Source organism: Anopheles bellator, chromosome 1 (genome assembly GCF_943735745.2).
Source record: "Anopheles bellator chromosome 1, idAnoBellAS_SP24_06.2, whole genome shotgun sequence".
In the NCBI taxonomy this organism is placed as follows: Eukaryota; Metazoa; Arthropoda; class Insecta; order Diptera; family Culicidae; genus Anopheles; species Anopheles bellator.
In genome coordinates, this window is record NC_071285.1 from 23,381,419 (window position 1) to 23,393,697 (window position 12,279).

The following is a 12,279-nucleotide window of genomic DNA, read 5'->3' on the forward strand; positions in this document are numbered from 1 at the left end:
ACTATTTTTCTATTTAAAATTCAATACCGGTTTTCTCGGGGGGCCAAGCCGTGTGACGTCAATGGGGGAAGGAAGTGCCAACATTATCTCCATTTTAACGAAAACTGCATATTATTTGCATAACTTTGTGCTAACTCGTGCGCCGGAGCATAGCTCGGAGCGGGAATCAGTCCGGGAGGTAGTGACCGGTGGCTTGCGGCAGTCACGGGCGGGCATTTGCAACGATGCACCCACCGCGAAGAAGCAGGAAATGAGTGTTTTGGGGGCGTCTATAATTATCATAATTTGCACTCACACATTCCACAGCCCCGCCGGGCACCCGAACCGAGCGTCGTCGATTGCTGTGGGATGGAATTGAAATTGCAACATGTAGATGGACTCCCCGTTTTTTCTCTAGCCGTACACTTCCGGTTCTGTCTACCTTAGGTCCGACTTTAAAACGGGTCTGGAACAAACGAACGAATGGACAGAACAGTCACAGGACAAGTTTCGTGTAGCATGTGGCTGTCAAACAGGAACTAAAACTAACTAAAAATAATATAATGAAATGCATCCAACATTGAATTAAACACAGTGCGGCAACCACATTGTGGTTCTCAAAATGTTAATTTGAGGAATGGAAGACATGCTACGTGCTAGTAATCCTGGAGTCTGGAATGTTTGATGTTTCAACGTTTGAGCCACAAGTAGCGTTCGTCGGTTAGGAACCTTCAGCCGCACAGAATTTAGAACAATCAAGTTCATTAACTAGACTCCTAGACTCTTAAGAGACTCTCAATTCAATCTGTATCGATAAACGAATGGGTATGAATGTTAAGTCTACCCTTGAGGTACTGTTGCGGACAGCTTCAACTTCGAACATATGATCGTGAAGAATTTGTCACACACAAATGACACAGATCGTAGACTTCGCTATAGGAGTTTCGCTGGTAGACACAAGGTTAATTCAAGGTGTCAGATCTCAGAAGAGTGCGACAAGCTCGGATGTCCGGGTGCCATGTTCTGGATCTCAAGGGAAGATGTCTGTCGACAACTCGTTTTTTGTATAACTTCCCACTGACTTTTTACTATTCCACTGCACATGCTGTCGAAGTTCTACGAGGTTGCCAAATGCCATAGGAGTTCCTATGGTCAAGAAAAACGGGTACGTCCAAGGAGTGATTCCTGGCGCTCGACAGGAGCCCAAATAATGCTTATTCCGATGAAAGCCTGGCTGACGGAATCTAGACATGGAATCTCTGACAGTTTCTGGAATCTCGATTGACACTTAGTGAATCGTCAGGTTTTGCCAAGAACGAGTAGTCTGTTCCAAAAATTGGGAATACTTGAGATGATTTCCTAAAACGATTCATATTCGATGCAGACTTCCAATGACTTCATGACGCAATAGGCTCTATAAGTCATTGGGAATCTTTAATGCTGCGTTTCGCTCGTTCAATACATCGCAACATAATTGCCGCACCGTGCCCCGCTGAGGTCCCAAGTGTCACCGGAATCCAAAACGGTAAACACAAAACACGCGTCAAGGTGTGTGTCAACCCACGGTCGCCCCCCCCTCATCACTTGATTGAAACGGGTGTGGGGGGAGGGGGCTTGGCTGCAGCGGCTCGTTAATTACCCGCCGCAGCGCAGGGCTCCCTTCGGCTACACAATATAGCGCCAATTTACAAAAGGGTTAACAACTCAGGAACATTATTTGCCTGGTTGACCTCACCTCGGTTTGGTGGTGGTGGAGTGGGGTGAGGGGCGTGACACATATTTACCCACCACCCAGCCAGCCAGGGCCCAGGCGACATGCGACCACGTGCCACGTGTGTGTTGGGCTCCGAAGGTGGCAAGCACCTAAGCCGCCCGGCGACGGCGACAACGTCGTAAATCATCGTGGCGGCGGCGGCGGCGGCGGCTGAGGTGCTGATGCGGTGTGGTGGGCGATAATGGGAAGTTTGTGGGGTCCCCAAACATGCTACAACCCGCACCCGGTGGTGGGCGAGTAATTGATTAATTATGTAATGTAAAACCCTGCACACCGGCGGATTCGGCACGGGCTACTCTGTGATGATGATGATGATGATGATGGGGGCCGTTAACCTCGCCCGCGGTGCCCATAATAAGGGCTCCCGAGTGGGTTCGTGACACGGTGCGTGCGAGTGTGTGTGGGCGAGGGATGTGGTCAGCTGGATGGTAATTGGAAATTAATTAACGAATGCCCGGTGTCTGGAGTGGCGCTCGCGAATCGCAGAGATCGGCGCCGCCGCCAACTTAACTATTGTTTTGGGAGTTAACGTTTTTAGAAACGTTGCCAATTACACTGCCAATTATTGGCCCGCATTGCCATCTCATTCACCCGCCTGAAGGCCAGTGACCATTTGAGGCAATGGGAATTTGTGGAACGAGCCCGGGACCTTCGCAACGCACAGGCCGAAAGGCTAATCACATTAAATTAAATTAAAGAAACATTTCTAGTGTTAAAATGTTGAGTGGTCTGTGATTAAAAATGCTAGTAAACATCTTTTGCTCCTGCTTCATAAGTTGGTTTGTCCTAGTTGGTGTCTTATTTTTTATTCTCACGAGTATTTTTTAGAACTTATGGTTCGTCGATTCCGAAGAAACTGGAATCTATTAAAATAAAAAGAAGCAACGGCAACTAGAAGAAGTAGAGTCCAGAAGGATTTTTGGCTTCAAAAAATCCTGAAAGTTACAGAAACTCACAGATTCTGATTGCAACTTCAGTGCGGTGAAAAATATGCTTGCTTACTTCGGACTCGTCACTTTTCACGCCAAAAATATAAAATAAAATACCACTCTGTGAGTTGCAATAACTGAAACTGAAAAAGCAGTATCCTAAATAATAATTTCACTCGATTGAAATTTTGTAACATTTTCGAAGGGAGCAGCGGTTGAACGAACAAAATTGCGTCATGTGGATCGCGGTTGCGGCTGTGACATTGAAAAATTATTTTGGAACGAACGAAACCAAAAGTTGGCAAATTCCGTCCCATTCCCCAACCTGGCGGACGGCACACTAATCCGTGCCGTAACGCAAACGTCACGTTTCGAGAAGTGTCCAAGTGGCCGGCTCGGTGGCTGGCGCGTGCAAAACCCTCCAGATGAATCTAATAACCGGAGCACAACCGGGGGGGGTGAGTGTTTGCATGCGCCCATGAGTGAGGTTTGACGAATGATACACGGGATTGACCATCTTTCGTTCGCTTCCGAAAGGGTCTCCCGACTGGCTTAGGCTGACAGTAATCCGCCATCTGACACGTGGTGGCTCGCCTCGCATTAGAATGTTCGACCATAGTCGGCCAAAGGAAACGGGAAGGATCCTTGATTCCGAAACCCGAACCTTCGAAATCCGGTCATCAGTGTCCCGGGGGCTCCCGTGGTTTCGCCGACACCGGGATGTCCTTTTCGCTGTGTTTGAGAAGGGAAATTTAAAAGTTAGCATTTTTGATCCTTTTATCATTTACCAATTATTCATAGCTTGAGTTTTGGGATCGGCTTGCACGCTCCCTGGCCACCATATGTTCGGCATCATCCATGCGGAATGGAGTTGTTAAAATGGGAACTCTTTGTTCACGAGAACGGGAATTCTTTGCGACGAAAGGAAGCGTCATTTGTTGGCCATTGTTCGGTGTTTTTCTTTTCTCGTTTCTCTCTTTTAATATTCTTGTGACTTTATCGAATATGTTTTCGTCTTTTTACCGATATTACCAAGGCTTTGTTCGCGAATTTTTTTACCATCCACCGCTCGCTGCAGACGAAAGTAATTTTCCCATTGCGACATAACGAAGTTTGGCCAACACACTGAGACCGAGTTTAATGAAGACCATTGTGGTACGCGCGAGCCAGCCAGCAAACCAACAGCAGCGTGGAGTAAAGTCAACCCCTCGCATAATTTCATTTTATGCTTCCGATTCCGGCGAACCCAAAAAAATCGCAGCCGATCGGCCGAGAACCGATATGCACCGTTTCGTCAGGACACCGCCAATGGGCCACGTCAGGAATCAGGAAGAGGCCCTCGGAAAAATAATAATGGCAAATAATTTAATAATCCACTTATGATGGTCCTGCACGCACCACGGGCGCAAAAGCGGGCCAAAAGGCGAATCAGGGACTGTCACGGAACCAGAGGGATACCTCCGATGGCGTTTGATTCGATCAATTGCCGACAAAATGAACCGCGTGCGCGCCTGTCGCGCACAAAATGCGCAAGGGGTGCCGATGCAACATCATCATCATCATCGCCCGGCCCGCCGGGGTCAGAGCTTGGTAGCGGTTTTTATGCTCGCCAGGAACTGAAGAGCGGGACGCTTGGCCACTCATCACAATGCAGATGTCATAATGCAACGCATATGAAGTGCCCTGCATTGCCACGAGAAATAGAGCGAGCGGCAAAAAAATGGCAAGTTATTCGTGTCGTAATATTATATTATGGAAGCCGATTGTTGTTCCGGTGCGGGGCATAATTTACGATTGATGTGCCTGCGACGAACCCTGGCCTCGCGGAACAGTAATTATAATTAGGAGCTACGTTTGTGCGAATGAAACTGTGTTCGCTGTCCTTTTTGGGGAAACTGCACTCAAATAACATAAATAAATTTCACACGATGATACAGTATTTGTGATGTAATTTGCTGTAAAAATGAGAAAGGAGTTGTTTACCGATAATTTTTGTTCATGATGATTTTGACCAGCCACATGAAGGTGGGCGAAAAGAATTTCAAGTACTTTACAATTATCTTCAAAAGTACCTTAATTCCAGCTTAACTTCTTAGTGACGTACGGGGCATAAGAATGGAAAATAAAGCATCAAGCGAAGAAGCATGAATTATCATTTATCAGTGGTAGTAAAATTATAAGATTATACTTACACTTGATAGAATTCATTACCACTTAGTTTTAACCTCTTAGCAAGTGTCAACTATAGGAAAACTGTTACTTAAAGGTCGTTTGTCGAAACATTTAAAAACATATTTAATTGTTAGTAAACAAATAAAAGGTGGAAAGCTCAAGGAAACACTACCTGTCAAGGACTCGAATGGAAAAGAACAATTTCATCAATAAAGCAAACAAAAGAATATTTTCATGTCGAGTAACGTTCAAAACTGAGATTCTTTAAACAAGTTTCACGAACTGACTTTAAGGACAAGGTTTTTTATGTTCTACAATCGCTCAAATTTTAATTGCCTCCGAACCGGACCAGCAATAAATCGATTCCTGTGCCAATCTAAAACAATCGCCACAAAGGACGGGAATAAAAGGTGAATAATTGAAATTTTATTCGATAATTTTAACTGGCCCTCGAAGTTTCTGCAACTCCTACTCGCCGACGGGAAAAGCGAGACAACGAGCGTGAGCGAGAGAAACGGAGAGAAGCGTAATGAACGTCGCAAAAAGTGGGCAACGTCTGTAAAAAAGGCAGCACCGCTGCAAAGAGCAGGTTGTAAAAGTGTCATAAAAAAGTGTTTTATCTCTTGCGGCATTCCGAGGCGGAGGACCTCAAGGACCGAGCCGAGCCGGGGCAGAGTAGCAGCTCTCTCGAGTGGCCTCGAGTCTCCCCCGGGCGGCCACTCGTGCACGGGAGGGCCGTGGCCGCGCACATAAATATGGGGGTCAGTGCTGTTATCTGATTACATATGCATTAAATGTTGCACCGCGCCGCGCCGCACCAGCCCTTCCACGGCGGCACTTCATCACTTCCACACTTCCCGGCGTGTAATGACTGGCCGCGCTCCCTGTTTATGTTTGGTCAACGCTGCCCTTCGTTGCTAGCGCCCGTTTAACGCACAAACGCCGTGGCCTGCTGCCGCGCTGGACGGATGCACCGGAATGCAGCGGCCGGCGGGGGGACACAATGCACACCGGTTGACATGGAGAAACCGCAAAAAACAGGAACATGCAAAACTGCTAGCCGGAGGGGGCCACTGGTGCAACGGGTGCACATGTCCGGTGGGCTGTGTTTTGGGCCCACGGTGCATGCGTGAAGCTTTCGGAAAATGTGCAACAGAAACACCTCACTGCAGAATTGGAAACGTGGAATGTGATCGTATTTGCTCGTAGGTTTCATTGTATCAAAGTAAATGTTTGAAAGATGTTTACTAAAACGCAACAGCTTTATCAGCAGATCTATTGTAAAAAGAATAATAAAAGGTAACAATTCAAACAAACTTTAAAAGACGACTTTAAACGATCAGACTTGAAATTACGACAGTGATATTTATAGAAAAAGTACATAAAATATAAGTAACATAATGGACCGTTGGCCCATTTCACTATGTAAAGCCTTACCAGATAAACAGACCTTCAATTTTGTGCGCAGAAGCTAAATTGTTTCAACTTTAAGTAGCTTTGTCTATTTATTCAACCTCAACTTCAACTTCTTATTATGATAACTCATATCATAATAATTTATTCTAACGCCTTTAAAGTGAGCGTTTTTTGAGGCAACAAAAATTGACCAGCGATCCCAAGTCAATCCTCCGTAAATTTTTCGATTTTTCAAACAAAAGTTTTGGTGTCGATTATTTCGCAGAAAACGCCGTAAAAAGAAAGCTTGTTGGCAGCTGTTCTAAAACAATCCTTGCTTTAACAATCGATCATTGTTTGCGAAAATAAAGTCCTTCATCTTTGCGATGTTTTGCGCAGTCGCATCGTTGTCCCCGGTTGACTGTGTTTAAATTACTAGTATCAGCCCCATAAACATCTGATTATGGGGCAAATCGGTTCCTAAAAGTTCAATCGAAAACCTAAAATTTAAAAGTTTAAGACTCTTAGCATCAAAAGTGACCGATAAAACTTTACTCTTCGCCCAGTTATTGCAACAATCGAAAACTTGCTCACCGTGACACGACCTGAGCCGGAAACCTGATCGACAGATCGCTGTCATTAGGCTAGAAAATACCAAACTACCCCAAATATCCGGTGCGTCTCTATATCAACGCTTCGTGTATCAATCTCCGTTTGGTTGGACTTTTTGCGATAAATAAGTACTAAATTACCAGCCAAAAGGTACCACGGTTGACGAGCGGCTTCTTGAGCCGCGGCATCGGCAGGCGACTTGTAAACGATGGCGAAAACACGAGCACACGCGCACAAAGTAAGGACAGCAACCTGAACCTGGTGGAACAGGACGAAGATGATGATGATGATGAGTGGTAAAAGCGGGCGCTTAAGGCTGTACGCGGTACGCGGCGACGCCAAGTGGCGCCATTGCTAGCGCGGCCACCTCGCAACGAACGTCCCAGGCGCTGGCTGGCGAAGGGATCAATTGATTGGTAGTTAGCGGCGACGGAAAATTGGTCTTTATGATGATGATGGCCCGGTTTCCTTCCGCTCCGGGGCCGGGCCGGACCGGCCCCCGGCGAGCTCGAAGATCTTCGATAGGCGGCATGATCGACGGCGGTCCATCGTTGGCCGTCCGCCGATTGGCAGCCGAAGATTGGAGCTCCGGAGCCGAGCCGCGTCCGTTGCCGTCTCGGTGATGGTCGAATTCCGAAAATCGGAGTGAGCCTTCGACACGGGATCGCCAAGGATACGGCCAAGCGCACCGCGAAACATACATGCGATATCGCGCGAAACATAATGAGGGGTTTCGGGGCTATTGTTTTCAGGTGTAGAGCAGACCCGTGTTTCGTTCCCGATTTCTTCGTTTCTTTCCAGCCAGCCCCGGGGTGATGAATGTGGTGACCGCCAAGGACTGAGCGAGTGCAAGAAAAACATTGATGCCAAAGTGGAGCACGACACCGAAACGAACGCGACCCCTTGCGTTGAGTGTAATGAGAAGCCGTTGCGAAGTGAATTATTTTTAAAACACGCGCCAAATCAACGCACGAAATTCATTTGCATTCAGCGCAATAATATGAATATTATTGTAACATTATGTGGGACTGGTTCGAGGTACCTCACCCGATCGAATGTTCAGCCTCTCGAAAGCAATTAACAAACACTCGGTGGCCGCTGGCAGCCCGCGGTTGCCACAAATCAAAATCGGTTCGCATTAACTTTAACGCTTCTCATCCGTTGCAGGGCATTAAATATTTACTCTAAGCTCCACCGCTGTGTAAACATTCGGTTAAAATCTGTTCAAACACAGCAAAGTCTACATACACGCGCGGAGAGTTCTCGGGAATCGCTGATATTATTGGAACGGCTGCGGAAACGCTGATGAAGCGATCGGGAAGGTTGCTTGCTCAGCGGTAAGTCGCATTTTGGAGAGTGAAAACTGGTTTGCTGAAAGGGGCTTTGAATTCGAACTAGAATAAAAAGTTATGCTTAATTTGAGTTTCAATAAATTAGCATCTATAGCTCGTTTTATTTCGTGATGGAATGTTATCCAATTCAGGCTCCAGGCATTTGACCATTATTTTTAGTTATTTGGTATTTTGGACTATTTTTTAGTTCGTTTCAGTTGAATTGATTTCCAACTAATAGTTTACTGTTCATTGTTTAGATAGTTAAATATGCAATAATTCTAGTGTAAGTTGGTGTCATAGCTTTTACTAAGATGCTGAAATAATTTCTTAATTTAATTTAATTTTAGTTTTCCTCTTCATCTCCACAAGCGTTTTACCCTTAAAAGAAACTAAACCTTAAGCGTATTACTCCCAACAAGTGGGATCAGATTAATGTTAAATATTTAGTTTTGGAATAAATAACAAACATAACATGCAACGGTTTGTTTAGGAACGAGTTAGTTTCAATGTTTATATTTATACAATGTAACTAGAGAATAAAGCATCTTTTGTTCCCACAACTAAACCGCCAAAAGTTTAGTTAGCATTAAGGCATACCAAACACCATCTTCCTGCTCGGTATGTTCTCCTTTCATTTTTGCCAGTTTTTTCCTACGCTTGGAATATTACTATATGAAGTGTGTAAAATAGTGTAATGGAATACATTCAAAAAACATTATTCTACGCAGGACAAACCTCAATCCTTCGTCATTCACTGCCAGCTTCGTAGCCAACAACGAAAACAATGGAGAACAAAATGGAAAACAAAAAACAGTGTAGGTCGCTGCAGGACTGTTCCAATCGTCATAATCCGTCCGAAACGTAAAATCCATTCCAACCATACACATACACACATAACGACACACGCCAGCAATCCTTTCACCCACCGAGGCCCGGCCACAAAGGGCCGGGGACGGAGGATTTATCATCCAGCAAATTCATCAACATAATCATGATCACTTTCGCTTGCATGATTTTCATGCAATCTCCCGTGGTCCGTGACCCTCCGTGCCCTTTTACCCGCCCTTACGATGGGCGGGATGGACGGGCGACGGACGGGCAGGCGGGTGGGATGCGATGTTGGCGCAAGTGTGAACATTACAATCATCATTACTGGAATTGGCCGGGAACGGAGTCGGGATCGGAGCGAAGATTGGATCTGCGGAATGTGGCAAACGCGGGCCCGCGGATGAAGAGGGTACCGGGAACGGGAGGATGGAGCAGGACACTCTGTCTCCCTCCTGACCCCCTGGGATGTCCTTCTTCGAGCCTCGTCGAATGGATTATAATCATATCAAAGGCTCGCAGACTTGGCCGCGTGCTTGCCGGCAGCGTAGGCAGGCCCCCTTTTCGGGGTCCTGAGCGCCCTGGTGAAGCGCCCTTTGGTAGGAGAAGCAAAAAAAACGGCGCAAGCCCGGGAAGGTTTTACAATTTGCACGCCAACCGGGCGGAAAAGAGAATTGAAATTACTTTAAATGAACGGAGAGAAGCAAGAAAAAAAACACCGCACCGGCACGCAGGAGGCACCCAAGATTGGGGGCGGCAAAGGATCACGAATGGCGAAGGCCCGAGCGCCACAGGATCTCCGCCGGACGCGCGGGCCGTTCGCGCCCTTGCCCGCCGGGTCGGTGGCGGGGGGCGGCCTGCGATACTCGGCCGCAGAAGGAAAATCATTTTCAGTCACGCAAAACGTAATCGCTTCGCTCGAAATCACGACGCTGCGCCATCCGACTCTAGCCGTGCGGCAGATCTTCTTTTCCAGCTCTCTCTCTCTCTGCCAACGCCACCGTTACTGGAAAGGTTCTAACTATGGGCCCTGTTTGGAGGTTGAATTTCATCTCGAACCACTTTTGTATTACGATTCGATTACTGTTTTTGGATGTAACACTGAAACTTCGACTAAAACTAGTAACACAAAATGAAATGGATGTTAACTTCCCGACAAACTATTAATTTCGATTATTAGTTTGTTTCAACTATTAGTTTGAGTATTATTTCGACAATGAAGGCTACAAAGCTTTTTTTTCTAAAAGAACTTTATTTTAATTAATTATTTATCGTTGCTTCCTTTGTTATATTGTTTTGCTTATGCTGTCCACCCTGCATGTTGCTTATGTTGTCCACTTTAATTATATCATTTTATTTTTATTTTTCACTCTTCTATCATTTCCTTACTTTCCTATTGCTTTGTTGCTTTCCTTTCTTTCTTATTTTCCATTCAATATCCTTTTACTCGCAGTCCGTTTTTCTAAGGTTAAAAAGAATCCTTTACCTACTTTAAATGTACCTATTTTTGTACTTGTTGTCATTTCTGCATTTTTATTACGCCTTGAGCTTGAGTTGTGTCGTGTTATGTGTTACCCCACTTTGCTGTTGCTGCTTGTTTTAGTATGTTGTGATAAAAATACTGTTGTTTTTATTGAATGTTTCAGTAATTTGATCGACAGATGTTTATGTTTGTTTATTTCTATGTTTCTATGATTTAAAGGTACACAACATGGTTCCATTTTTTGTTTGCCTGATATAAGTATAAACAATTCGTATCCTCTCTTTCCAGTTGGCGGAAAAACTCAGCTTAATCAGTATATTGGTTTGAAATGCTAACTATATCGTCAACGGACAATTGTGACCAGTTCCCGCCGCAACCCGCTGTGCGTGTGCTGGGCGTTTGATCGTTGAGCCCCCACCGTATAGCAGCCCGTCAATCCCGTCGAACGTGTTTTCGTTATTTATTATCGTCGTGGATATAAATTAAATTACATTAACATGTTCCCGGCCACCGGCCCTCCACCGGTACGCCTCGCGTACCGGCGAAACAAATCAGTGAGCCACAAATCCGCCAACCGCCCGCCTCACCCCCGACCACCACCACCACCAGAAACCCCGAAAGCACCCTTCGGGGATTTCGGTGATTTCCGTGGAAATCGTACCCACAACACCCCGAATGGGTGAGGGAAAACACATCGGCACTCGGCAGGCGGAGGGAAAATCGGCATTACCGTGAGGCCCTTCGGGAGGGCAGCGCTCGAAGCGTCATCATTATAAAACCTTTCATGTGACGGGGCCAGGGCAGGGGTGTGCTGGAACCGGAAATCATAACAACATCACGTGTAACCCCTCGGCCGCCTGAGCTGACCCTAGCAAATGGCCGTCCATCCCCTAGCGCTCTAGCACCGGTTAATCAACTTATTGCTCAAGGACACACGTGATTTACGCGTTGCCGGCATTAGGGAGGTCTATTGATCCTTCGCCCGGACACTTTGATAATTTCACCAAAATCGCCGCTGACACCTACTTCTTGATCACCATAAACAAACCATATGATAAATGATCCCCGGGCATCCTCAGGGTGGGTACCTGGGCCACGTGTACACGCAACGGTGGGTCGCACAAGCCAGCAGCCGCCACCGCCGCCGCTGGTCGCGGTTAATTGGAAGCCGTGGGGCCGTGGCGAAAGGCGTTCCGAATTCAATTTCATCGAAATCTCGTTTCAAACAATAATAACAAGCTGCAACATTGTTCGGGTCGGAAAGGGGTGCTTGGCTGGCCGCGGCGGGACGGGATTAATGGCCGGCAGAGCCGGGGCACCCCGTGGGAGGATGATACGAGCTTTGGTGATTAACCTTGCCGTGAACCCTCTCGCCGGGGGTTGGCAAATGCAGCGCAGCAGGGGTGGCCAGGCAGTCTGGCACAGACTGATACGTTTAGTGTTGTTTCGTACAAAAGCTACGCACTTTGACACTGTTTTTGATATACCTGTACCTGGCTGTCTGGCTGTTAAAGAGTGTCCATCCACACATTATTTATGGAGCATTGATTTTTTGTAACGTGTGACAATGTAGCATGTCGCGATGGAACACAACGGAACGCACTGTTCAGCGCTGACATGAGGTTTATCGTATTCCTCATTCAAAGTGCTGTTTTTCAGTTTTTAATTCTTACTTTGATTTGCGATAATCAACATAAACTTTTATTGTTAAAACCTTTTTTCTGCAGTGTACATTATCGATTACCAGTACACCTATTGGTTTTAATTTAATAATAC